Source organism: Scyliorhinus torazame, chromosome 12 (assembly GCF_047496885.1).
Source record: "Scyliorhinus torazame isolate Kashiwa2021f chromosome 12, sScyTor2.1, whole genome shotgun sequence".
Taxonomy (NCBI): domain Eukaryota; kingdom Metazoa; phylum Chordata; class Chondrichthyes; order Carcharhiniformes; family Scyliorhinidae; genus Scyliorhinus; species Scyliorhinus torazame.
The window spans coordinates 4,909,800-4,936,907 of record NC_092718.1 but is presented as its reverse complement, the minus strand read 5'-3'; the positions used below and the strand labels follow the sequence as shown (position 1 = coordinate 4,936,907).

General features: G+C 51.1%; 1 long non-coding RNA gene across 2 annotated transcripts; it reads right to left on the bottom strand.

Annotated features, from left to right (window-relative positions):
• Positions 1-12,666: 12,666 nt before the first annotated feature.
• Positions 12,667-21,557, bottom strand: LOC140387353 (uncharacterized). 2 transcript variants are annotated; one of them, XR_011933844.1, is made up of 3 exons: positions 21,489-21,557; positions 20,749-20,904; positions 12,667-14,881 (listed from the first exon to the last, which is right to left on the bottom strand). It is a non-coding gene; the product is annotated as an uncharacterized lncRNA (long non-coding RNA). The 2 variants fall into 2 exon arrangements; XR_011933845.1 differs by lacking the exon at positions 21,489-21,557 and adding an exon at positions 21,339-21,359.
• Between the last annotated feature and the right edge of the window lie 5,551 nt (positions 21,558-27,108).

The window sequence follows — 27,108 nt, the reverse complement described above, 5'->3', positions numbered from 1 at the left end:
CTGCGTGGGTCTCACCCCACAACCCAAAGATGTGCAGGGTAGGTGGATTGGCCACGATAAACTGCCCCTTAATCGGAATTCTTTTAAAAAGAGGACCAGTAACTACACAATGTGCTGGATGGTTTTCTTCTGCAATCATTCCACCATTTCCCAATTTTTAAATAATTACATGTTGCAAACAAGCTCCACCCAACTCTGTCTTTTAATGATTTTCCTCCTTAACCCAGGACCCAAATCCCTCTTCAAGGAACTAGAGAAGAGCAGCGATAAAGGCAGGAAGCTCTCGGCAGGCTTAACCGCCAGAGAGATTTGGAATGATAGGATCGATTGCCAGAATCCCTGTCCAGTGAAGTGGAAGAATCTGAATCTGAAAACACCCATAGGAATCCTGAGCAATGACATCTCTATCAGTGCTGTATAAATCTTACAGATTAAACCAACTGGCAACAAAACCCTAATACCCGTTTTATTCTCTGAAAAACACAAAAATACATGTAAATACAAATGTATAAAAATACATTTCCTTTCTACGCATGTGTCGAGATCAGCTGAATACTAAAGCTTTCTCTGCACTCCAGGATTTACCTGTGTACAGTTCAGTCCTTCAAATGGTTCTGTTAATTCAGTACTCAACTGTACCGTAATTAGCATCTAACGATTGGGAATAGCTTCCTGTCAATTTAAAAGGGGGTGTGCCTTGTGTTAAACAGGCAGCTAACACATTGAAAGGACATTGAAGGACAAAATGAGTGATTGTTTAACTGCTGTAAATATACTGGTGATGTTTAACAGCTGTAAATATACTGGTGATGTTTAACAGCTGTAAATATACTGGTGATGTTTAACAGCTGTTTTAATCAGGTAAATAAAGCCACACAGAAATCCTTTCCATAGGCAGAGGTTATTTCAAATCTAATTTCTGTATTTCTTGTTTCTCCAACATCCCTTCCTCTTCTCCCAACTGGAATCCTCTTCCACCCCAGCCAAGCACGAGAATACACCAGAAATGTTTTCAGATTTCACTCCAATCCTGCCCTCGGTCCCATATCTCCACACACAGTGATCATTGGGAAAGACCGGCTGTTACTGTCCTCCCTTCCCCCCTCTCAGTTATAGCACAAAGCCTGGAAGCAGCTAACTCAACACAGGCCAAGGATCAAATTGAGGCCTTTCTCAAGCAAACCTCCTTGTCCCAGTCTGGGATTGAAGATTGGGGAATTTGTGGGCAGCGTGGCAGCACAGTGGTTAGCACCGTTGCTTCACAGCTCCAGGGTCCCAGGTTCCATTCCCGGCTTGGGTCACTGTCTGTACGGAGTCTGCACGTTCTCCCCGTGTCTGCGTAGGTTTCCTCCCACAGTCCAAAGATGTGCAAATTAGGTGGATTAGCTATGCTAAGTTGCCCTTAAGTGTCCAAAAAAGGTTAGGTGGAGTTACTGGGTTAGGGGGATAGGGTGGAGATATGGGTTTAAATAGGGTGCTCTTTCCAGGGGCTGGTGCAAACTCGATGGGCCGAATAGTCTTCTGCACTGTCAATTCTATGATTCTATAGTAAATTCTATCAATAATGCAAATACCTTCACCAATGTATCAGAGATCTTACCTAAGTAACTGTAAGAAGTCTTACAACACCAGGTTAAAGTCCAACAGGTTTGTTTCGAATCACCAGCTTTCGGAGCACTAGGGTGCTCAGCCTGAGGTAGTAGCAGTGCTCCGAAAGCTAGTGATTCGAAACAAACCTGTTGGACTTTAACCTGGTGTTGTAAGACTTCTTACTGTGCTCACCCCAGTTCAATACTGGCATGTCCACATCCTGAGTAACTGTGTTTTATTAAAATTGTGTTTTATTGAAGGTAATCGCGCAGGTACAGCAGGCGGTAAAGAAGGCTATGTTGGCCTTCATAGAGAGAGGACTCGAGTACTGGAGCTGGGATGTCTTGCTGTAATTATACAGGACCTTGGTGAGGCCACACCTAGAATATTGTGTGCAGTTTTGGTCTCCTTTTCTGAGGAAGGATGTTCTTTCCATAGAGGAAGTTCAGTGAAGACTGATTCCAGGGATGTTGGGACTGACGTACGAGGAGAGATTGAGTCGTTTAGGATTATATTCATTAGAGTTTAGAAGAATGAGGGGGGATCTTATGGAAACCTATAAAACTCTAACAGGGTAGATGCAGGAAGGATGTTCCCGATGGTGGGGGTGTCCAGAACCAGGGGTCACATTCTGAGGGTACGGGGTAGACCATTTAAGACAGAGATGAGGAGAAATTTCTGGACCCAGAGAGCGGTGGGCCGGTGGAGTTCACTCCCACAGGAAGTAGTTGAGGCCAAAACATTGTATATTTTCAAGAACAGTTACATATAGCACTTGGGCCGAAGGTGATAAAAGGAAATGGAGGCGGGATCAGGGTATTGAACTTGATGATCAGCCATGATCATAATGAATGGTGGAGCAGGGTCGAAGGGCCGAATGGCCTCCTCCTGCTCCTATTTTCTATGTTTCTGGCCCTTGATACAGAATGTCCTTTGTCCAAAACTGAGAAAATGTAATTTAATAGCACAGTGTGGTAGTACCAGGTATTGCGGTACCTGAGAGCCCGACGCCATTGGTTGAGACCTTGGAGTCCACCATTGGCTGTGCGAAGTAGCTCCGCCCTGAAGGCGGAGTATAAGAGACAGCGCCGTCCCAGCAGCCTTCACTTTCTGTACCGAAGCTGCGGGGGATCAGTTCTTAGAGTATGAAAGCCTCTTTACTAAGGTTACTAAGTACCTTCGACTTGTGTATATTGATTGCGTATCACACAGTACCTTATTAGCTAAAGGTTTAGATTGCCACACTCCGGATTATCAGTGCAGGCCTGTTAGAAAACATTTATTAAAATAAAACTCTATAAATAACGGGAGCCACAAACTATCGAGAACGGAGTGTTCCTTATGTTCCAAACAAAGACACCAAGAAGAACATCAGCCAGTGAGCAGTTATTTTGCCATCTCCTAAAACTATTGGCAGAGTCCTGAGATTAGAGCCTTGACTCGCCTGGGAATGGGCCATTGAACGAACTGCAAATCAAACAATAGCAGTTTTGAAGATGATCTTTGGCAATCTTCCTGTTTTATCCTTCCCTCTCCAATATTTAACCTCCTGGTGCTGACCTGTGATGTCGCAGCTGATCTCAAGGCCTTTCATAGAATCTACAGTGCAGAAGGAGGCCATTCGGCCCATCGAGTCTGCACCGGCCCTTGGAAAGAGCACCTCACTTAAATCCACACCTCCACCCTATTCCCGTAACCCCATCTAACCCAAGGGCAATTGATCATGGCCAATCCACCTAACCCTGCACATTTTTGGACTGTGGGAGGAAACCGGAGCACCCGGAGGAAACCCACGCACACACGGGGAGGATGTGCAGGCTCCGCACAGACAGTGACCCAGCCGGGAATCGAACCTGGGACCCTGGAGCTGTGAAGCAACTGTGCTAACCACTGTGCTACCGTGCTGCCCCTTTGTGCCAATGTCAGTTATGAGGATAGATTGGCGAGGTTGGGACTATTCTCCTTGGAGAGAGAAGGCAGACAGAAGATTTGATAAAAGATATTCATAATTCGTCCTGAGGTGGCAGTCGTTTGTCGACTTTATCGGAGAAAATTAAAATGTCAACAGAGTCAGAAATCTAGCGGGGGGGGGGTTAGGCTATTGCTTCATTGATTGGGGGTGCGAAGAACGGGATAGGGATGGAAATGTTTTATGTACCATGTTTATGTTGCTGTTATTGTTATTATTATAAAAACTACAAATACCCTAATAAAATGTTTTTTAAAAAAGATGTTCATAATTATGAGGGGGCTGGACAGAGTCGATCGGGAGAAACTGTTTCCGCTCGTGAAAGGGTCAAGAGGGCAGCACGGTGGTGCAGTGGTTAGCACTGCTGCCTCATGGCGCGGAGGACCCGGGTTCGATCCCAGCTCTGGGTCACTGTCTGTGTGGAGTTTGTACATTCTCCCCGTGTCTGTGTGGGTTTCGCCCCACAACCCAAAGATGTGCAGGGTAGGTGGATTGGCCACGCTAAATTGCCCCTTAATTGGAAAAAATGAATTGGGTACTCTAAATTTATTTAAAAAACAAATGAAGGATGGCCACTTGGGTAATAGCTGAGTGACATCTGACTAAGGGACTTGCAAACCTAGAGAAAACAGGGGGGGGGGGGGGGGGAGAGAAAGGAAAAGAAAGAGAAAGGGAAGGAAAGGGTGTTTTAATAACAGGGTTTCCGATGTGGAATAATCCTAGAATGGATGCAAATTGCACTCATGAAATCACCATGGTGAGAGTTAACAGCTGGGCTGCATTTATGTAAACTCTGACTGGTGCGAATTAACTGTTTTATGCGTCAATCCCACCTCTTCCTCTGTATTTTTCTCACTTGATTACACAAGGGTTGAGTCAGTGGAAGTGACTTTAACAGCTCATTGTTAACCTATTCCTGATCCCGCAGCGGCACTCAAAGATTACACAAGCCACCAAATTGCAGTTTGAATCGGTCCTGTTGCGTTCACCTTGCGTACCATCAAAAAACCTTACTGCAATGAATGATAAGCACAGAGCATTCCAGATTCATTTTTTCCAATTCAGGGCAAATTTAGCTTGGCCAATCCACCTAACCTGCACATCTTTGGGTTGTGGGGGAGAAACCCACGCAGACACGGGGAGAATGTGCAAACTCCACACGGACAGTGATCGCGGGCCGCGATTCGAACCCGGGTCCTCAGCCGCTCCAACAAACTCCAGGAGCCAGCACTCCCTCCTCAACCAGTTTTTATTTTCCACATTAACCCCTGAAACCATCAGCTTTTTACAATGTTCGGGTCTGATTGTCTTGTGGATCTGAACTCACTAGGAATTGAACTAATTTATTTTAATAATCTTTATTGTCACAGACAGTGACCCAGCGGGGAATCGAACCTGGGATCCTGGCGCGGTGAAGCCACAGTGCTAACCACTGTGCTACTGTGCTGCCCTTTCTGGCACTTTAGATAAGCAGCATCTGTAGAATTCTGCTTTGTGTATTTTTTCCTACATTTCACACCTTTAAATGATAGTAATTGCTTCCTCGAATCCCTAAACCTTCACCTCAATGGATCTGCTCTCAGATCTCTTCAATATCTCGACTGAATCCATCGTCTGCTAAATCCATCCTCCGCCCAACCCACCCTCCGCCCAACCCCCCCTCCGCCCAACTCCCCCTCCGCCGAATCCATCCTCCGCCCAACCCCCCCTCCGCCGAATCCATCCTCCGCCCAACCCCCCCTCCGCCCAACCCCCCCTCCGCCCAACCCCCCCTCCGCCCAACCCCCCCTCCGCCCAACCCCCCCTCCGCCCAACTCCCCCTCCGCCCAACCCACCCTCTGCTGAATCCATTCTCCACTCTCTTTAGCTCATTGTTGATCTATTTCAGATTCCTGGGATTCCTACCCGAGGAGCTGGTTCTGTGGTTAATCCTCTCTGTTGGACGACTCCGGAATCGGGAAACGTGATTGGGCGGAGAATCAGTTCTGACCCCGAAATTGTGGCTGGCGCCGGTTTCACGCCAAATTGCAATTCTGCGTCACCTCGACAGCGGCTTCAATGCGTTCCGGATCGCACGTACAGTAAACAGCGCTGGGATATCATTAGCGGGCCCAACCCGGTATTCTCCGGTGCCTCCGCGATTCTCCGCCGCAACTGGGCGGAATTCCCGACGGCACGGTTCACTTGTGCTTTTAAAAATCGTGAAATTAGCGTCATGGCTGATGAGAGAGAGGGGGTAGGACACAGAGGCACGACTGTGGGCTGCCGGGCTGGACCCTGGCCGGGCTGGCTGAGGTGCGGGGGTGGAGTGGCTGAGGGACCGGGCGTGCGGCCGGGGTGACCCCGCGGGACTGGGGCAGTGCCCAGGCTGGAGCCATCTTGCTGCACACCCCACTGACCACCCACCATTGCCCCTGGTTCTGCAGAGTGGCACCGGCCAGATGGGTATCCCCACCTCACCAACCCTGCACCACAGACCCCACTCTCCCTCCCCACGCTCCGCCATATCCACCCTCTCCCCAAACCGGCCGCCACCTGCCAGTGGGACATCAAGCAGCCCACCCAGGGCAACGCCCACTGTACCCCATGGATGTCGCAGAGCACACTGCTGGCATGGCCAGCACCAGCCGACGGTACCCATGGCAGCAGGGACAGATGCCATGCCAGAGGCCCCCATAGTGCCAGGCACCGATGGAGCCAAGGCTGCAGGGACCACAGTGCCAACCGTTAGACCTGGTTGGGCATGGGGGGGGGGGGGGGGGGGGAGGGTTACGCACCGTGCTAACATGTCGGCATTTCACCCCCTGCAGTCAATGGATATTGGGATTCAACCAGCAATGGTGGCCTTCCTGCTGGTCGCTGCAGCCCTGGGGATGCCCTGCGGCTGAACGAGCTGGAGCTGCGCGAGGAGGAGGAAGCTGCAGCAACGGAGTGGACAGCAGCGGAGCGGGCAGCAGCAGACGCACAGCAGCAGAGCGGGCAGCAGCAGAGCGGGAAGCAGCGGAGCGGGCAGCTGCGGAGCGAGCAGCTGCGGAGCGGGCAGCAGCGGAGCGGGAAGCAGCGGAGCGGGAAGCAGCGGAGCGGGCAGCAGCGGAGCGGGCAGCTGCGGAGCGGGCAGCTGCAGAGCGGGCAGCTGCAGAGCGGGCAGCAGCGGAGCGGGCAGCAGCGGAGCGGGCAGCAGCGGAGCGGGCAGCAGCGGAGCGGGCAGCAGCGGAGCGGGCAGCAGCAGAGCGGGCAGCAGCAGAGCGCACAGCAGCAGAGCGCACAGCAGCAGAGCGCACAGCAGCAGAGCGCACAGCAGCAGAGCGCACAGCAGCAGAGCGCACAGCAGCAGAGCGCACAGCAGCAGAGCGCACAGCAGCAGAGCGCACAGCAGCAGAGCGCACAGCGCACAGCAGCAGAGCGGGCAGTCCCGGATGGAGCGCCAGCCGCCCAACAGGCTGAGGAGGAGGAGGTGCCGCATGAGGACTCGTGTGTACCGGCAGCGCCTGTCATTCGAGTACCTGCCGGACCGGGGATGCTGTGGAAGACTCCGGTTGAGCAGAGAGACAGTGCGACATATCTGGCAGATCACGGCGCACCTGGCACCGCGGGGGTATGGGGGAGGACACCCGTTCCCAGTGGCCATCCGTCAGGTGACGGTCGCCCTGAACGTCTACGCCACGGGGTCCTTCCAGGCGCCGAGTGGGGACCTGTCCGGAATCTCACAGAGCTTGCTTCTTCGGTGCGTCAGTGCCATCACGGAGGCCCTTGCTCAGGCGCTTCAATGCATCCATTTCAATTTGGAGCAAGCCCACCAGGATGCCTGGGCAGTGGGGTCCGGTGCCATCGACGGAATGGTCAGGCGGTGATCGATGGCATGCATGTCGCCCTACAAGTACCTGCAGATGACAGGCCATGCTACACAAACTGAAAAGGAGTTCCACTCAATGAATGTGCAGCAATAGAACAAGGAGCAGGAGGAGGCCTTTTGGCCCTTCGAGCCTGTTCCGCCATTCATCACGATCATGGCTGATCATCCAACTCAATAGCCTAATCCTGCTTTCTCCCCATAGCCTTTGACCCCATTCTCCCCAAGTGCTATATCCAGCCGCCTCTTGAATATATTCAATGTTTTAGTATCAAATACATCCTGTGGTAATGAATTCCACAGGCTCACCACTCTTTGTGTGAAGAAATGTCTCCTTATCTCTGTCCGAAATGGTTTACCCACATCCTCAGACTGTGACCCCTGGTTCTGGACACACCCATCATCGGGAACATCTTCACTGCCTCTAACCTGTCTAGTCCTGTTAGAATTTTATAAGTCTCTATGAGATTCTGTAGCCATCTAAGATGGCCACCTGCAAAGGACCAAGGGAATTATGGCCAACCCAGTACTCAGACAGATACAGAGCCTATGCGTATCTGAAACACAGGTAACCAGACCTGACTGAAACCCCCGCTTGTTTTCATTTTAATGGCCCATTTCCCCAGGACAATAGAACTCCAATCAAGCAACCGGTACAGCCACAGACTGATCGGCGCCACTCCCCTTACTCAGAAAGTCCAACTGCCAAGGTCAATGACCGCTAAGGATCCAAGGCACCTGCCCCTTTATTGGCCGAAATCAAAGACAGTGATCAGAGCCCTGTCGAACTATTGGGTCCAAGGTTAAGGACCGCTCCAGAGAACGCGAAATCCCAGAGGGATAAGAGAGAACAGCCATGTGTTCTGTCTCTTTTGGATCCGGCCTGGGCCACCCAATTGCAGCAGGAACAGCCAGCCAAGTTCAAGACCAACGATCGCTACCTGACTGCTGAGCCCAGCAGAGACAGAGCCACTTTCTTCGAACCAGCCGAGTGAAATCCAGATAAAGGCCTTTATCCATTTGCACAGTGCAGGTCGCCCTGAAGTTAAGTATAGGTTATTGTAGCTGATAGGTGTAGTTTAACTTGTAGTGGATATTGTGTTTGCATGTCGAGGTAACTCTTGTGTATGTAAATAAACCATCTTTTGAACTAACTAACTGGTTGTGTGGTCATTTGATCGATATAAGGGAACGCTTGTGGTTCACCAACATTATTAAGAGAGGAACAATTCCCCCCTCATTCTTCTGAACTCCAGCAAGAACAATCCTAACCTAGTCAATCTCTCCTCATATGATCTGTGACCATTAGATGCACATCATGCACCCGATACCTGGGCAGCACGCAGGGCTCCTTATTCCTGACGTACTCAACAATTCCTGGCCTGTTCGAGATGCCCCCGGCTGAGACGTTGGCTCCTGGTGACAGGGGGCTATCCACTGCAGTCGTGGCTGATGAAGCCCACCTGGAGGCCACAGACCGACGCGGAGACCTGCTACAATGACACCCATGCAGCGGCTGAGGTGAGCTATCCCCGACGCACCCCCGGCACCTGGCGCTACCAGTCCTGGAGACACACTCTGGTCTCGACCAGGGTCTGCGTGCTCGCGGCCACGGAGCACAGGGAGTGGACCACCTCTGTCTGGGTCTGTGCCACATCATGCTGCGACTGTGTCACATCAGCCAGTGACTGCGCCATCTCCCTCTGGGACTGGGCACCTCCCTAAGTGCCTGCACCGCGTCGGCCAGCACCTGGGCAATGCCACCGACGTTCTCAGCCATGGCCTGCTGTGACTGGGCCACACTTAGGAGCGCTGCTGCAATGTCCTGGTGGCTCTGGCACATGGCTGCCTGTGACAGGGCAACCCTGTCCTAGGCTTTGGTCTGCGCCCACAGAGATATTCCCCAGGCCGTGGACATCCAGAGCCAAAATCCTCGCCACCAAGGCCTCCACTGCTCACGCCACCCATACGGTGTTGGCCTGGGTGACACGCATTGTCGACGCCACCTCCTACTGCACTCGGTTGGACTCCTCCACCTGCTGGATGTTTGCCAACAACCCCTCTTGTAGTCCCTGGCTCTGCGATTGCATCTCCACAATCGATGGACTGTCCGTTCCAGAAGCCCGAGACCCATCTGGACGGCAGCTAGTCCCTGGGGTCGGGCCTGCCCACAGTCAGTCTGCCCCCTCGGGAGTTCCTACTTCCACCTGATGTACCGGAGCAGCTGTGTGGCGAGCACCAGAGGGTGTCCCAGGAGCCTCCACTAAAGTGCTCAACCGAGATGAGTGTCTCTGGGATGGGGGAAGGTGTTGGAGACAGCTATGACGGGAAATCAGTGTCCACATCAGAATCGAGCAGAATCGGGTCTCCTGGGCATTCAGGCATATGGATCCACTCCGTGCCGGTGTCATCGCCGCTGCTTGGCACACACACACGGGGGGTGGGGGGTCTGGTTGTGACATTGGCCGGGGACAGGGGACATCAGATGGACCCACCCCATCACCAACAGCTCCTAGAAGACACGAGAAACGATGCACAATTAGACCACGGGAGTGGGGGTGGTGGGTGTCAGGGTGGTGATGAGGTGAGGGGTGGTGTGAAGGTGGTGTTGGGGGGGGGTTGACATACGTGGCACGGAAAACTGCATCGCAGTGGGTCTCACTTTCTCGCCCACGGCTGATCTCCACCCTGGCGACTTCCCTTTCCTTGGGCCAGCCAACCGCATCCCGGGCTCGCTGCTCTGCCATGGTGAGGGGCCACAGGCTCGGCGGTCCCCCTCCTGTTTCCTCCCGCTCCCAGTGGGGCTGGGAAACAAAACAAATGACAGACAGTCCAACGCATGCAGCCCAGGGGGTGGGTAGCTGGTGGCTTTAGTGGCCTGGGTAGCCGGCAATGGCGGCCGGGATGCGTGCCAGCATGATGTGCAGGATGGGGGTTCGGCCACCCTCCGGGTGGGTTGGGTTGCGAGGGGTGTCGGGTTCCAGGTGTGTGGGATGTGGGTTACTGCTGGGGGCACAGTATTGCCCACTCACCCTGGCAGCCCCGAGGAGGTCATGCAGTTTCGGCCAGTCCGGATGGCACTGACCGCCTCTGCCACCTGCGCCCAGGCACGATGAACAGCGGCAGCTGGCAGCCTCCTTCCCGGGCCGAGGCACAGGGTGGCCTGCCTCTCCTCCACGTCGTCTAGGAGGGTCTGAAGTGGGACCGGGTGTCTTGCTGACATCTTGTTGGCTGAGGTGGTCTGTGCGGGGAGTGCAGTGTGTATCTGCGGCTGCAGCTTTTCAGCCTCCCGAGTGTCAATCGCAAACCGGGTGAATCTGGCACCGCTTCTCATTGGAATCGATTGTGTTCCACGCGGCGCCTGTACCAGCCCTTCCACAGTCGCTGAATCAGTCCAGGTGCAGCGCCAGTTTTGCTGTCGTGGAAGTCCAGGAATTACTTAGTCTCACTGTTTATCCTGCTCGTTTTCAATCCTGCTGTTTTGCTGTCAAGGATTTGTGAAGCTGTAAATTTGTTGCTTCCTTCCTGTCTCGATTGAATTATCTGTGTTGAGCTGTTAGTCTGCAGCGGAATACAAAGCACCACCTTTGACAAAATGCCTGGTCTGTTTCATGGTCACTCCCTCAGAAAGGAACCTTGGGAGGAATAAATCTAAAAAACTGTAAGGATTAATATATTTTCTGTATTCAATTTAGTTCAGCTGCCGGCAATTTCACCTCTAAATCAGTTCAAGCCATTTAAAACCTTCACAATATGGTCAGCACTGAGGGAATGTTCTTTAGAACCACAGAATTCACAGCACAGACCATTCAACCCACCGACCCTCTGAAAGAGCACCCTACCTAGGCTCACTCTCCCGTCCTATCCCCGTAACTTAACCTGCACATCCCTGGGCACTAAGGGACAATGTTTATCTTGGCCAATCCACCTAACCTGCTCATCTTTGAAACCGGAGCACCTGGAGGAAACCCACGCAGACGCGGGGAGAACGTGCAGACTGCACACGGTCACTCGAGGCCGGAATTGAACCTGGGTCCCTGGTGCTGTGAGGCAGGCAGTAGTGCTAATCACTGTGCCACCGTGCCGTGCCAACCACCACATTGCCCTCATCAGAAGTAATCTTTTGGATAATATGTTAAACTGAGATTTCCTCTCCCTGTCTGTGTAAGTGGTTTTCTTGGAAGAATAGAAAAGGAGTCTTGACCAACATTCATCCCTGAACCAATGCTATCCAGACAGATTTCCTTGCCATTTGTGGGATTTTGCTGTGCAACATTGGCAACTGTATTTCCTACATTGCAACAGTGACTGCTCTTCAAAAATGCTTTGTTAGCTGTAAAATGCTTTGGGATGTTCTGAGGTCGTGAAAGACACAATTGTAAATACAAATCTTTCTTTCACTCAAGTGAATTCTAAGAACATGAATTTGGAGCAGCAGCAAAGCATTTCGCACCTACTCCCATTCAGAAAGATCATGGTGATCCTTGAACTCAACTCTACTTCCCACAAGGTCAACCCCGGTAAACAGTCCAGAAATCTACCGATTTCAGCTTTGAATACACTCATCAACCGAGCACCAGAACACCCTCCAGGAGAGGATTCCAAAGATGCACAATTCTCAGAGCAAAGACATTCTTCCTCAACCTGCTCCAAAATGGCTTTCACCATAGCTCGAGATTATGTCCCTTTGTTCTAGTTGCTCCAATTGGGCTTCAACATCTACCTTCACGGAATCTTTTCTGAATGAGATCCCCTCTTAGAACCAGAGAAAAGCTATGGCCCATGAAGAGACCATTCAGTCCATCTTCTAAACTCGAGAGAATATAGTGCTATTTTACCCAATCTCTTCTCATCCCAGCAATCAAACTACCCTCTAAGGCAGGTTTATGCTTTGGAAGAGACCAAACTGCGCATTATGTTCGAGGAGAGGTTCCACCGAAGCCCTGAGCGATTGCAGCAAGACTTCCTAATTCATGTACTCCATTAAAGGCAAACATGCCATTAGCTTCCTAATTGCTGGATGTTAACTTTCTATGTTTTTTGTACCAGGACAGCCAACTTGCTCTGAATGCCAATATTTAATAGTCTCAGGCTCTTAAAACATAGATTGGCGTCACTTCAACGATAATTACTGATTTCCCTCAATTCTTTCCAGCTGCTACTGTACAGCCCTCATGTTCTCCTGAAGATAGTTTTGATATCAACATCTGGCTGGTTCTAATCTTTGAACTGCTTTGTACAATAAATGGAATGAGGCTTTAGGAGCAGACATCGGATCCGTTTATTTGTATTTTGTTCATCATACAGATACAGGAGTATAAAAATACCCAATCAACAGAAAATATTCAGTGTAAACGAGTCTTCCAGTGTCTGTCAGGTCCAGGAGAATCAGTACATCAGTTAGTGGACTAAGCTACTCAACCAGCACAGGCTGCGTAGGAGTCCCAGATGGTGTGGGGAACAGCCAGGCTCAATCATGGATGTAGCTGGGACATCATTGGGATGAGGGCCCATGGTGGGGAAAATCAGCTTTCCATCATCCTGACTGGTATTGGCAGAGTTTTGTGTCTCACTCTGATTTCACCTGGTCAAACTACCTGAACTGCTTTCTGTCGTAGCAATGACAGGATCGTAACCCTGGCAACCGGAACGGTGAACAACTATTAAAAGTCCCGTTATTTAGACTGAGTGTTGCCCTTTCAACCCATCACAGTCTATTGGAGATTTCAAACGCTGACATTTCACTAGATTACAGCTGGTGCCAGGTGACAACGCTGAAGAAAATGAAAAACACACTCCTACCTTAAAAGATAACTTTTAAAACTTAACAAACTTTCAGCCCCGTTACTGACAGAGATTCACAATAACCACTTTCAGTCACAAGCTGCTTTGAAGAAAATGGACAGTAAGCTCAACGAGAAATAATCTTGGATTCAAATATCAGCTTCAAAGCAAAAGAGCAGGTGAACAGAGGGAGATCCTGAACTATGAAAGCACAAGACTCTGATCTGACTGCCCATGAGGCAGAGAGAGAGCTGGTGAACACATACTACATATAAACTACCTGCAAACATTCAGATGGGAGGCAGAGTTCCCTTGTTATGTTTCTGTGTTATCCTGAGAACGTTTCATTGAGATCTTCCAATTCTCTCAACAGATCAACTTCAGTGAGTCATTATTCTGTGTACTCACTGACCCACTCCCGTCAATCAAAACCACTAACAGCTCAGCTTTACAAGCACACTTTGCTAAAATCAACTGTACTCCAAACAATTGAACACAGTGCAAAGAAACTGTCTTAAAATGAGTTAGACACATGGGCGAAAGTAAATAAATTGTAATTGCTGGGGGGTGGGGTAGAAGCTATGGTTTGAAGTGGTAACAGATGACACTTTTATATATCAAGAGTGATGATGGATTAAAGTCAAGGCTTCGCACATCATCCCTACACTCCAGAAAACCTTCGGAGGATGTGCATTGGGTCTTGGTACAGATTGTTCTGTGAAGACCGTTGTAATTTATAACAACTAAACAAACAGAAATTTCTGCCAAGTTCCAAACGGTTCAAACATTTGTATCAACATCAGAGCAAACCAAGATCAAGAAACATTCAGAGTAACAGAGGCCAAAGCTGAATTGAAGAGGGGTTCACTGCACCAGAAAGTTTTAAATAACCAGCAATTTTCCTCTCAGTTATTTCCCTTTTGCAATTCCAGAATATGAATATTAAGGATCAGCAACAATTAATTTTCATGCAGGTTTAATTCTCTTTGCCCGATTTTCCTCACACTGCGCCATTATAACCAGCTCACAAGCTGGTCTGAAATTCACTGGAAATGGACAGTATTCTGTGGACTAACGAGACCCAGTAAAGAGGAACCTGAATGAGTGGAGATTAACTCAGGAAGGATCCAGCGATCGTGTTTAATCGCAGAATCCTCCCCGAGGAAATCCCTATGGATTTTATTCCGAATTACGTTCAGCTGATCACAAGAGGATTTGGCCTGTGATTAGTGTCTCTCTGACAACAGCATGCCAAGATTTCAACACCATCCCATGACAACATATTTTGACCAAATATACAGTGATTATTAGTTAACCGAGAGCCACAGATAGTTCTGGGTGACAGTAATCCACAGCCCGCCACAAGCTCAAACTATAATCCCCTCAAACTACCAAACTAATGGCAAAAAAACTGATGAAAAGCCCTCCTTAAAATTTAAATCCATTTTCCTGTCTGACGTTAGTTACTGTGGGGTTTTACACAGCTGAGTGACTGGGTCCTGGCTCAACGTCAGTAGCGATGGTGGTTGTGTTGATAGTGTGAATTAGAGCCTTGACTGTAAGATTCATATGACCCCTGGTGCTGAGCTGGAGACTGATTGTAGCCACGAGATCTTCCCTGCCACTGCCGATTATTGGACCAGCTGCGGCCGTCGTCCCGGCCTCTGTATGGTCGAAAGTCGTGCGACCTAAAAAAAGGTAAAAAATCTCAAACTGATGTCAAACCTGACTTTACTCACTTTGGAATGATTTAATTATTTTATGTTGTTTTCTGTCTCAAGAGCATTTCAGGCAGGCGCAGAGCCCGGGACCTGCGAGGGACATACTTTCAGGACAGAGGATGAAAGAGAGCACGGGACTCGAGACCTTCACCTTCAGGCAGGCAGAGCCCAGGACCTGCGAGCGCTGTTCAGACAATGCGCTGAGTTTGAAAAGGAAAATCCAATAGTGACGTCACAGGAAAGCGGTAAGCTGATTTGTTGGTGACAAACTGATATTGGGGCTTGTGACCAAATAGCTGAAGCTAAAAGAAAGTGTATTTTTTATTGGGAAAAGTATGACTTCTAGATTAGTTCTGGTCTAAGGTGTAAATTTTACATTTGAGACTTGTCAGATGAAGACAGCTGAGCGGAATGTGTGGTCTGTCACACGTAGGGAGTCTTGGACCCTCCCAGTGTCCTAGACGACCACATGTGTGGGACGTGTTCCCAGCTACAGAAAGTGGAGCTCCGGGTATCGGAGCTTGAGCAGCAGCTGGAGACACTGTGGCGCATCTGTGAGGCTGAGTGCTGCGTGGATGGCAGGCTTAGAGAGGTGGTCACACCACTGCTGAAGGGACAAGAAGCTGCAGGGATAATCCTGGGACCTACAGACCGATTAGCCTTACTTCTGTAGTGGGTAAATTGTTAGAATTCCTCTCTGCCACGGGGGAAGTAGAGGACTGGAGAACAGCTAATGTTGTTCCACTTTTCAAGCAGGGTGGTAGAGGGGACAGCACGGCGGCACAGTGGTTAGCACTGCTGCCTCACAGCATTGAGGACCTGGGTTCGATCTTGGCCCCGGGTCACTGTCCGTGTGGAGTCTGCAAATTCTCCCCGTGTCTCCATGGGTCTCACCCCCACAACCCAAATATGTGCTGGGGAGGTGGATTGGCCAAGCTAAGCTACCCCTTAATTGGAAAAAGTAATTGCAGACTCTAAATTTATAGAAAAAGGGTTGTAGAGATAAGCTAGCGAATTACAGACCAGTGAGTCTCACGGCAGTGGTAGGGAAACTATTGGAGAAAATTTTATAGGAGAGAATTAATCTCCACTTGGAAAGGCATGGGTTGATTAGGGATGGTCAGTATGGCTTTGTCAGAGGGAGGTTATGCCGAACAAATTTGATAGAATTGTTTGATGAAGTGACCATGTGTGTGGATGAAGGAAGTGTCGTTGATGTAGTTTATATGGATTTTAGCAAAGTCTTTGACAAGGTCCCACATGGGAGAGTGATTGAGAAAGTTGAAGCACCTGGAATTCTAGGAAACTTGTCAAGATTGATCCAAAACTGGCTTAGTAATAGGACAGAAAGGGTGGTGGTAGAGGCTGTTTGAGTAACTGGAGGCAGGTGTCCAGCAGCATACCACTCGGATCAGCGCTGGGCCCCTTATTGTTTGTTGTATAGACGAAAAAGTGGGGCGAATGATAAGTAGGTTTGCAGACGACCCCAAGATTGGTAGGGTGGTTAATAGTGAAGAAGAGGGTCGTAGGTTACAGGAAGTGTTTTTAAAATTTTAGGGTACCCAATTCTTTTTATCCCGTTAAGAGGCAATTTAGCATGGCCAATCCACCTACCCTGCACATCTTTGGGTTGTGGGGAGAATGTGCAAACTCCACACGGACAGTGACCCAGGGGCAGGATTGAGCCCAGGTCCTCAGCACTGAGGCAGCAGTGCTAAGCCCTGCACCACCGTTATTGCCCAGGTTACAGAAACATATAGCTGGGTTGGTCAGGTGGGGCAAAGCAGTGGCAGATGGTGTTTAACCCTGATAAGTGCGAGATGCTGCACTTTGGAAGAAGGGACCGGATAAGAGAGTAGTTAATGAATGGCAGGAAGCTCAAAGGAACAGATGTCTCTTGGGGTACTTTTCCACAGATCCCTGAAGATGACAGAGCAGGTGAATAGGGTAGTCAAGAAGGCATCTGGGACACTTATCTTTATCAGCCATGCGTGGCATAGATTATAAGACCAAGGAGGTTATGATGAAGCTGAACAGAATATTGGTTAGCCCACAGCTGGAGTGCTGTGTGCAGTTCTGGTCACCTCACTGTAGGAACAAGGTGATTGCACTGGAGCGGGTGCAGAGGCGATTCACCAGGATGTTGCCTGGATTGGAGTATCTGAGCTATAAGGAGAGACTGGATAGGCTGGGGTTGTTTTCTTTGGAGCAGAGAAGGCTGAGGGGGGATATGATTGAGGTGTATAAGATTATGAGGGGTTTGAACAGGGTAAATAGGAAGCAGCTGTTCTCCTTGGGTGAGGGATAAATCACAAGGGGGCATTGTTTTAGGGTGAGGAGGAGATTCCAAGGTGATTTGAGAAAAATATGTTCATTTAGAGGGTGGTGAGAATCTGGAATGCACAACCTGGGAAGGTCGTGGAGGCTGGAAACCTCACAACCGTTAAAAAGCACTTGGATGAGCACCTGAAACACCAAATTCAAGGATATGGGACAAGTGCTGATGAGTGGGATTACCGCAAGATATGGGGTAGTTATTGTTGGTGCAGACCCGATGGGCCTTTTCTGCGCTGTATGATTCTCTGACTCGATTTCCAAATGCTGCAATTGTTGTAAGCACTTTTACAAAGCTTATGCATTACAATCATTTCTCCCCAAGATAAATATTCAACATTTCATCAACTAACTCACTAGTCATGGCCACATTCAGCAACACTTCTCTGTTAGGTACATGAATAAACTGTTTCAGGATGGACAGTCCTGGCCACATCACATTCCCTCCTTGGCTTGATCATTTGTAACTGATAAAAATTTCCAGGAAGAATAATTATGTTTTTTTACTCATCTCTCAGAGATTTCCTCTTCCATTTACCTCCAATGATTTGGGGGTCGTACATCCCCACTAATGAGATAATCCCTTGTTAGGGAAGGTGGTGACAGAGGTGGTAATGTCACTGAGTTAGTAATCCAGAGGGCCAGACTCTGAGCACATGGGTTCAAATCCTAGCACAGCAGCAGAGTTGAACGCTAGTCTCAGTAATGATGACCATTAAGCCATTGTCAATTGTTGTAAAAACCCATCTGGTTCACTAATGTCCTTTAGGGAAGGAAATCTGCTGCCTGGTCTGGCCTATATGTGACTCCAGACCCACAGCAATGTGGTTGACTCTGAAATCGCCAAGCAAGCCCCTTAGTTGTATCAAACTGCTAGAAAGGCTTTCAGGAATGAGAACGGATTAGTTGGCAATCTAGTTGCGGGAGAACCCTGGAGGATGAATGACCATAATATGAGGTAGTTGATTCTGAGACCAGGGTATCAATTAAGGTAACTATGATGGTATGAGGCATGAGCTGGCTATGACGGACTGGGGAACATTACTGAAAGGAAGGACAGTGGACAGGCAATCTCAGCATTCAAGAAACGAATAGGTGAACTCCAAAAGTTGTTTATTCCTCTTTGGCGCAAGAGTAGAAAAGGAAATGACTTACAAGGGAAATTAGAGATAGTATTAGATTCAAAGAAGAGGCATACAAATTAGCAAGAAAAAGCAATAGACCTGAGGATTGGGAACAGTTTAAAATTCAACAAAGGCAGACCATGGGATCGATTAAGAAGGGGAAAATGGAATCTGAAAGTAAACTAGTGGGGAACATATGAACTGACTGTGAAAGTTTCTGTAGGTACGTAAAGTGAAAAAGATTGATAAAAACTAATGTAGGCCCCTTACAGTCAGAAACGGGGGAATTCATAACAGGGAACAAAGAAATGGCTGAGGAACTAAATTTGTACTTTGCTTCTGTCTCCACAAAGGAAGCCATGAATCATGTACCGGAGGTTCTGAGAATCACAAGGTTTAGTGAGGGGCTGAAGGAAATTTGTATTAGTAAAGAAATGTTTTTTGGGGAAATTAAAAATAAACGGTGGACAAATCTCCAGGGCCTGATAATCTTCATCCCTGAGTACTTAAGGAAGTGGCCCTAGAAATAGTAGATTCATATTATGTATTTATGCCCTATTATGTATTTTCTTTTATTTCCATTTCTTTTCATGTACTTAATGATCTGTTGAGCTGCTCACAGAAAAATACTTTTCACTGTACCTCGGTACATGTGACAATAAACAAAATCCAAATCCATTGGTGGTCATTTTCCAAAATTATTCGGAGTCTGGGATGGTTCCTACAGATTGGAGGATAGCGAATGTAACCCCGCAATTCAAAAAGGGAGCTAGAGAGAAAACGGGGAGCTATAGACCAGTGAACTTAACGCCAGTAGTAGGGAAGTTGCTGGAGTCCATTATCGAGGATTTCATAAGTACAGCATTTGGAAAGCAGTGGTGTAATCAGACAAAGTCAGCAAGGATTTTCAAAAGGAAAATCATGCTTGACAAATCTACTAGAATTCTTTGAAGATGTAACTAGTAGAGTTGACAGGGAGAACAGGTGGATGTGGTTTATTCAGGCTTTCGACAAGGTCTCACATAGCAGAACCGGGCTTGGGCTGGCAAGTTGCATCACAACACGCAAGTGCCAGGCATTGACAATCAAACTATCACCGCATGACATTCAATGGCATTAGCATCACTGAATCCCGCACGATAACAATAATAATCTGAGGAAGAATTCAGAATGTCCAATTCACCTAACAAGCATGTTTTTCTGGACTTGTGGGAGGAAACCCACACAGACACGGGGAGAACGTGCAGACTCCACAGTGACCCAAGCCGGGAATCTAACCCGGGTCCCTGGCACTGTGAAGCAACAGTGCTAACCACTGTGCTATCAACACCCTGGGGGTAACCATTGACCAGACTTGACTGGACTAAACTGGACAAGCCATATAAATAATGTAGCTACAAGAATAGGTCAGGGGCTAGGAATTCTGTGGAGAGTAACTTACCTCCTGACTCCCCCCAAAGCCTTGAAATGAAAATCGCTTATTGTCACAAGTAGGCTTCAAATGAAGTTACTGTGAAAAGCCACATTCCAGCGCCTGTCCGGGGAGGCTGGTACGGGAATTGAACCGTGCTGCTGGCCTGCCTTGGTCTGTTTTCAAAGCCAGCGATTTAACCTTGTGCTAAACTTGCCCCTGCCCAAACCAGCCTTTGCAACATCTACAAGGTAAAGTCAGGAGTGTGATGGAATACTCTCCATTTGCCTGGATGAGTGAAGCTCCAACAACATGCATGAAGCCCAACACAAACCAGGAAAAAGCAGCCCCGCTTTATTGGCACCCCATCATTCAGTCCCACCACCATTCTCGCACAGTGGCAGTGTGTACCATCTACAAGATTTACTGCAGGAACTCAGCAGGGCTCCTTCAACAGCACCTTCCAAACCCTTGACCTCTACCAACTGGAAGGACAAGGGCAACAGATACCTGGGAACACCTGTAATTTGCCCTCCAAGCTACACACATCCTGACTTGGAAATGTATCATTGTTCCTTCATTGTTGTTGGGTCAGAATCCTGGAACTCCCTCCCTGACTGCACTGTGGCTGTACATACACCACATGCACTGCAGCGGTTGAAGAAGGAAGCTCATCACCTTCTCGAGGGCATTTAGGAACGGACAATAAATGATGACCTAGCCAACAATACCACATCCTGTCAACAAATAAATATATTGTTAATCTCTTAACAATACACTGTTACTGTCTGAACTTCTCCATTCCTGTCACTGACTCCAGCAGCTATTTCCTGAATACATTTATCAGCACATTTTCCTTCTTTCTTACCGACATTTCTCAATCCCCAATCCATACACTCTGATGGTAGTATTCTCACTATGTTGGTCAGGAATCTGGCAACAATCTGTTGCTGCTCTTTACAAACCTGCGGTTACCACCGGTTCGGACCCTCCAGTCGTCCACAATGGGTGGTGGATCACTTGGACACTTCACCATCTGCTGATACTCCACATCATCTGCACTGAACCGATGAGCAAACATGTCCTCATAATTAGGAAGGGTTTCCGCTTCACTGGACATTCTGGGAAATAATAATCTTTATTAGTGTCACAAGGAGGCTTACATTAACACCGCAATGAAGTTACTGTGAAAAGCCCCAAGTCGCCACATTCCGGCACCTGTTCGGGTACACAGAGGGAGAATTCAGAATGTCCAATTCACCTCACAGCACGTTTTTCGGGACTTGTGGGAGGAAACCGGAGCACCCGGAGGAAACCCACGCAGACACGGGGAGAACGTGCAGACTCCGCACAGACAGTGACCCAAGCCGGGAATCGAATCTGGGACCCTGGCGCTGTGAAGCAACAGTGCTAACCACTGTGTTACCGTGCTGCCCATCCTGGGGGTTCCCACTGTGAAAACAATGAGGAGAAACAGCTTCCATTTGCTTTAAAATCAGACTTTGTAAAGAGAGAGAGAAATGGAGAGAGTGCAGAGAGCTCCCCTCACACAGACCCAAACTCACTCCCATCCGGGAGCCCGGGCCTGGGGGCGGGGGGGTTTGCAGACCGCGGGGGGGGGGGGGGGCGGCTCTGTCACGGCTCCGGACCCTCCTCTGGGATCTTGCTGTGCGCTCTCCGCCCGGCAGCGGCGACCCGAACTCACCTGAACGACAACTCACTCACTTCCGGTTCCCGCTGCTAAACCGGAACCCCGGGCAGCACCCACTTCCGGTCCCCCAGCAACCGGGCCCCTGTTTAAAGTTCCGGACCTGAAACCAATACTGATAGTGCGGCACTCCGTCAGTACTGACCCTCTGACAGTGCGGCACTCCGTCAGTACTGACCCTCTGACAGTGCGGCACTCCCTCAGTACTGACCCTCTGACAGTGCAGCACTCCCCCAATACTGACTCTCTGACAGTGCGGCACTCCCTCAGTACTGACCCTCTGACAGTGCGGCACTCCGTCAGTACTGACCCTCTGACAATGCGGCACTCCGTCAGTACTGACCCTCTGACAGTGCGGCACTCCGTCAGTACTGACCCTCTGACAATGCGGCACTCCGTCAGTACTGACCCTCTGACAGTGCGACTCTCCCTCAGTACTGACTCTCTGACAGTGCGGCACCCCCTCAGTACTGACCCTCCGACAGTGCGGCACTCCCTCAGTACTGACCCTCTGACAGTGCGGCACCCCCTCAGTACTGACCCTCCGACAGTGCGGCACTCCCTCAGTACTGACCCTCTGACAGTGCTGCACTCCCTCAGTACTGACCCTCTGACAGTGCAGCATTCCCTCAGTACTGACCCTCTGACAGTGCTGCACTCCCTCAGTACTGACCCTCTGACAGTGCGGCACTCCCTCAGTACTGACCCTCTGACAGTGCGGCACTCCCTCAGTACTGACCCTCTGACAGTGCAGCACTCCCTCAGTACTGACCCTCTGACAGTGCAGCACTCCCTCAGGACTGACCCTCTGACAGTGCGGCACTCCCTCAGTACTGACCCTCTGACAGTGCGGCACTCCCTCAGTACTGACCCTCTGACAGTGCAGCACTCCCTCAGTACTGACCCTCTGACAGTGCGGCACTCCCTCAGTACTGACCCTCTGACAGTGCTGCACTCCCTCAGTACTGACCCTCTGACAGTGCAGCATTCCCTCAGTACTGACCCTCTGACAGTGCTGCACTCCCTCAGTACTGACCCTCTGACAGTGCGGCACTCCCTCAGTACTGACCCTCTGACAGTGCGGCACTCCCTCAGTACTGACCCTCTGACAGTGCAGCACTCCCTCAGTACTGACCCTCTGACAGTGCAGCACTCCCTCAGGACTGACCCTCTGACAGTGCGGCACTCCCTCAGTACTGACCCTCTGACAGTGCGGCACTCCCTCAGCACTGACCCTCTGACAGTGCAGCACGCCCCAATACTGACCCTCTGACAGTGCGGCACTCCCTCAGTACTGACCCTCTGACAGAGCGGCACTCCCTCAGTACTGACCCTCTGACAGTGCAGCACTCCCTCAGTACTGACCCACTGACAGTGCGGCACTCCCTCAGTACTGACCCTCTGACAGTGCGGCACTCCCTCAGTACTGACCCTCTGACAGTGCAGCACTCCCTCAGTACTGACCCTCTGACAGTGCGGCACTCCCTCAGTACTGACCCTCTGACAGTTCAGCACTCCCTCAGTACTGACCCTCTGACAGTGCGGCACTCCCTCAGTACTGACCCTCTGACAGTGCAGCACTCCCTCAGTACTGACCCTCTGACAGTGCGGCACTCCCTCAGTACTGACCCTCTGACACTGCAGCACTCCCTCAGTACTGACCCTCTGACAGTGCGGCACTCCCTCAGTACTGACCCTCTGACAGTGCAGCAATCCCTCAGTACTGACCCTCTGACACTGCAGCACTCCCTCTGTACTGACCCTCTGACAGTGCGGCACTCCCTCAGTACTGACCCTCTGACAGTGCAGCACTCCCTCATTACTGACCCTCTCACAGTGCGGCACTCCCTCAGTACTGACCCTCTGACAGTGCAGCACTCCCTCAGTACTGATCCTCTGACAGTGCTGCACTCCCTCAGTACTGACCCACCGACAGTGCAGCACTCCCTCAGTACTGACCCTCTGACAGTGCGGCACACCATCAGTACTGACCCTCTGACAGTGCGGCACTCCCTCAGTACTGACCCTCTGACAGTGCGGCACTCCCTCAGTACTGACCCACCGACAGTGCGGCACTCCCTCAGTACTGACCCTCTGACAGTGCGGCACTCCCTCAGTACTGACCCTCTGACAGTGCAGCACTCCCTCATTACTGACCCTCTCACAGTGCGGCACTCCCTCAGTACTGATCCTCTGACAGTGCAGCACTCCCTCAGTACTGACCCTCTGACAGTGCAGCACTCCCTCAGTACTGACCCTCTGACAGTGCGGCACACCATCAGTACTGAACCCTCTGACAGTGCGGCACTCCCTCAGTACTGACCCTCTGACAGTGCGGCACTCCCTCAGTACTGACCCACCGACAGTGCAGCACTCCCTCAGTACTGACCCTCTGACAGTGCAGCACTCCCTCAGGACTGACCCTCTGACAGTGCGGCACTCCCTCAGCACTGACCCTCTGACAGTGCGGCACTCCCTCAGTACTGACCCTCTGACAGTGCGGCACTCCCTCAGTACTGATCATCTGACAGTGCAGCGCTCCCTCAGTACTGACCCTCTGACAGTGCGGCACTCCCTCAGTACTGACCCTCTCTCTGACAGTGCGGCACTCCCTCAGTACTGACCCTCTGGCAGTGCGGCACTCCCTCAGTACTGACACTCTGACAGTGCAGCACTCCCTCAATACTGACCCTCTGACAGTGCGAAACTCCCTCAGTACTGACCCTCTGACAGTGCGGCGCTCCCTCAGTACTGACCCTCTGACAGTGCGGCACTCCCTCAGTACTGACACTCTGACAGTGCAGCACTCCCTCAGTACTGACCCTCTGACAGTGCAGCACTCCTTCAGTACTGACCCTCTGACAATGCGGCACTCCCTCAGAACTGACCCTCTGACAGTGCGGCGCTCCCTCAGTACTGACCCTCTGACAGTGCGGGACTCCCTCAGTACTGACCCTCTGACAGTGTGGCTCTCCCTCAGTACTGACCCTCTGACAGTGCGGCACTCCCTCAGTACTGACCCTCTGACAGTGCAGCACTCCCTCAGTACTGTCCCTCTGACAGTGCGGCACTCCGTAAGTACTGTCCCTCTGACAGTGCAGCACCCTCTCAGTACTGACCCTCTGACAGTGAATCACTCCCTCAGTACTGACCCTCTGACAGTGCGGCACTCCCTCAATAGTGACCCTCTGACAGTGCGGCACTCCCTCAGTACTGACCCTCTGACAGTGCAGCACTCCCTCAGTACTGACTCTCTGACAGTGCAGCACTCCCTCAGTACTGACCCTCTGACAGTGCAGCTCTCCCTCAGTACTGACCCTCTGACAATGCGGCACTCCCTCAGTACTGACCCTCTGACAGTGCAGCACTCCCTCAGTACTGACCCTCTGACAGTGCGACACTCCCTCAGTACTGACCCTCTGACAGTGCGGCGCTCCCTCAGTACTGACCCTATGACAGTGCGGCGCTCCCTCGGTACTGACCCTCTGACAGTGCAGCACTCCCTCAGTACTGACCCTCTGACAGTGCGGCACTCCGTCAGTACTGACCCTCTGACAGTGTGGCTCTCCCTCAGTACTGACCCTCTGACAGTGCAGTTCTCCCTCAGTACTGACCCTCTGACAGTGCGGCACTCCCTCAGTACTGACCCTCTGACAGTGCAGCACTCCCTCAGTACTGACCCTCTGACAGTGCGGCACTCCCTCAGTACTGACCCTCTGACAGTGCGGCGCTCCCTCAGTACTGACCCTCTGACAGTGTGGTAGTCCCTCAGTACTGACCCTCTGACAGTGCGGCACTCCCTCAGTACTGAGCCTCTGACAGTGCAGCGCTCCCTCAGCACTGACCCTCTGACAGTGCGGAACTCCCTCAGTACTGACCCTCTGACAGTGCGGCAGTCCCTCAGTACTGACCCTCTGACAGTGCGGCACTCCCTCAGTACTGACCCTCTGACAGTGCAGCACTCCCTCAGTACTGTCCCTCTGACAGTGCGGCACTCTCTCAGTACTGACCCTCTGACAGTGCAGCACTCCCTCAGTACTGACCCTCTGACAGTGCGGCACTCCCTCAGCACTGACCCTCTGACAGTGCAGCACTCCCTCAGTACTGACCCTCTGACAGTGCGGCACTCCCTCAGTACTGACCCTCTGACAGTGCAGCACTCCCTCATTACTGACCCTCTCACAGTGCGGCACTCCCTCAGTACTGATCCTCTGACAGTGCAGCACTCCCTCAGTACTGACCCTCTGACAGTGCGGCACTCCCTCAGTACTGACCCACCGACAGTGCAGCACTCCCTCAGTACTGACCCTCTGACAGTGCAGCACTCCCTCAGGACTGACCCTCTGACAGTGCGGCACTCCCTCAGCACTGACCCTCTGACAGTGCGGCACTCCCTCAGTACTGACCCTCTGACAGTGCGGCACTCCCTCAGTACTGATCATCTGACAGTGCAGCGCTCCCTCAGTACTGACCCTCTGACAGTGCGGCACTCCGTCAGTACTGACCCTCTGACAGTGTGGTTCTCCCTCAGTACTGACCCTCTGACAGTGCAGTTCTCCCTCAGTACTGACCCTCTGACAGTGCGGCACTCCCTCAGTACTGACCCTCTGACAGTGCAGCACTCCCTCAGTACTGACCCTCTGACAGTGCGGCACTCCCTCAGTACTGACCCTCTGACAGTGCGGCGCTCCCTCAGTACTGACCCTCTGACAGTGTGGTAGTCCCTCAGTACTGACCCTCTGACAGTGCGGCACTCCCTCAGTACTGAGCCTCTGACAGTGCAGCGCTCCCTCAGCACTGACCCTCTGACAGTGCGGAACTCCCTCAGTACTGACCCTCTGACAGTGCGGCAGTCCCTCAGTCCTGACCCTCTGACAGTGCGGCACTCCCTCAGTACTGACCCTCTGACAGTGCAGCACTCCCTCAGTACTGTCCCTCTGACAGTGCGGCACTCTCTCAGTACTGACCCTCTGACAGTGCAGCACTCCCTCAGTACTGACCCTCTGACAGTGCGGCACTCCCTCAGCACTGACCCTCTGACAGTGCAGCCCTCACTCAGTACTGACCCTCTGACAGTGCAGCACTCCCTCAGTACTGTCCGTCTGACAGTGCAGCACTCCCTCAGTACTGACCCACCGACAGTGCAGCACTCCCTCAGTACTGACCCTCTGACAGTGCGGCACTCCCTCAGTACTGACCCTCTGACAGTGCAGCACTCCCTCATTACTGACCCTCTCACAGTGCGGCACTCCCTCAGTACTGATCCTCTGACAGTGCAGCACTCCCTCAGTACTGACCCTCTGACAGTGCGGCACTCCCTCAGTACTGACCCACCGACAGTGCAGCACTCCCTCAGTACTGACCCTCTGACAGTGCAGCACTCCCTCAGGACTGACCCTCTGACAGTGCGGCACTCCCTCAGCACTGACCCTCTGACAGTGCGGCACTCCCTCAGTACTGACCCTCTGACAGTGCGGCACTCCCTCAGTACTGATCATCTGACAGTGCAGCGCTCCCTCAGTACTGACCCTCTGACAGTGCGGCACTCCCTCAGTACTGACCCTCTGGCAGTGCGGCACTCCCTCAGTACTGACACTCTGACAGTGCAGCACTCCCT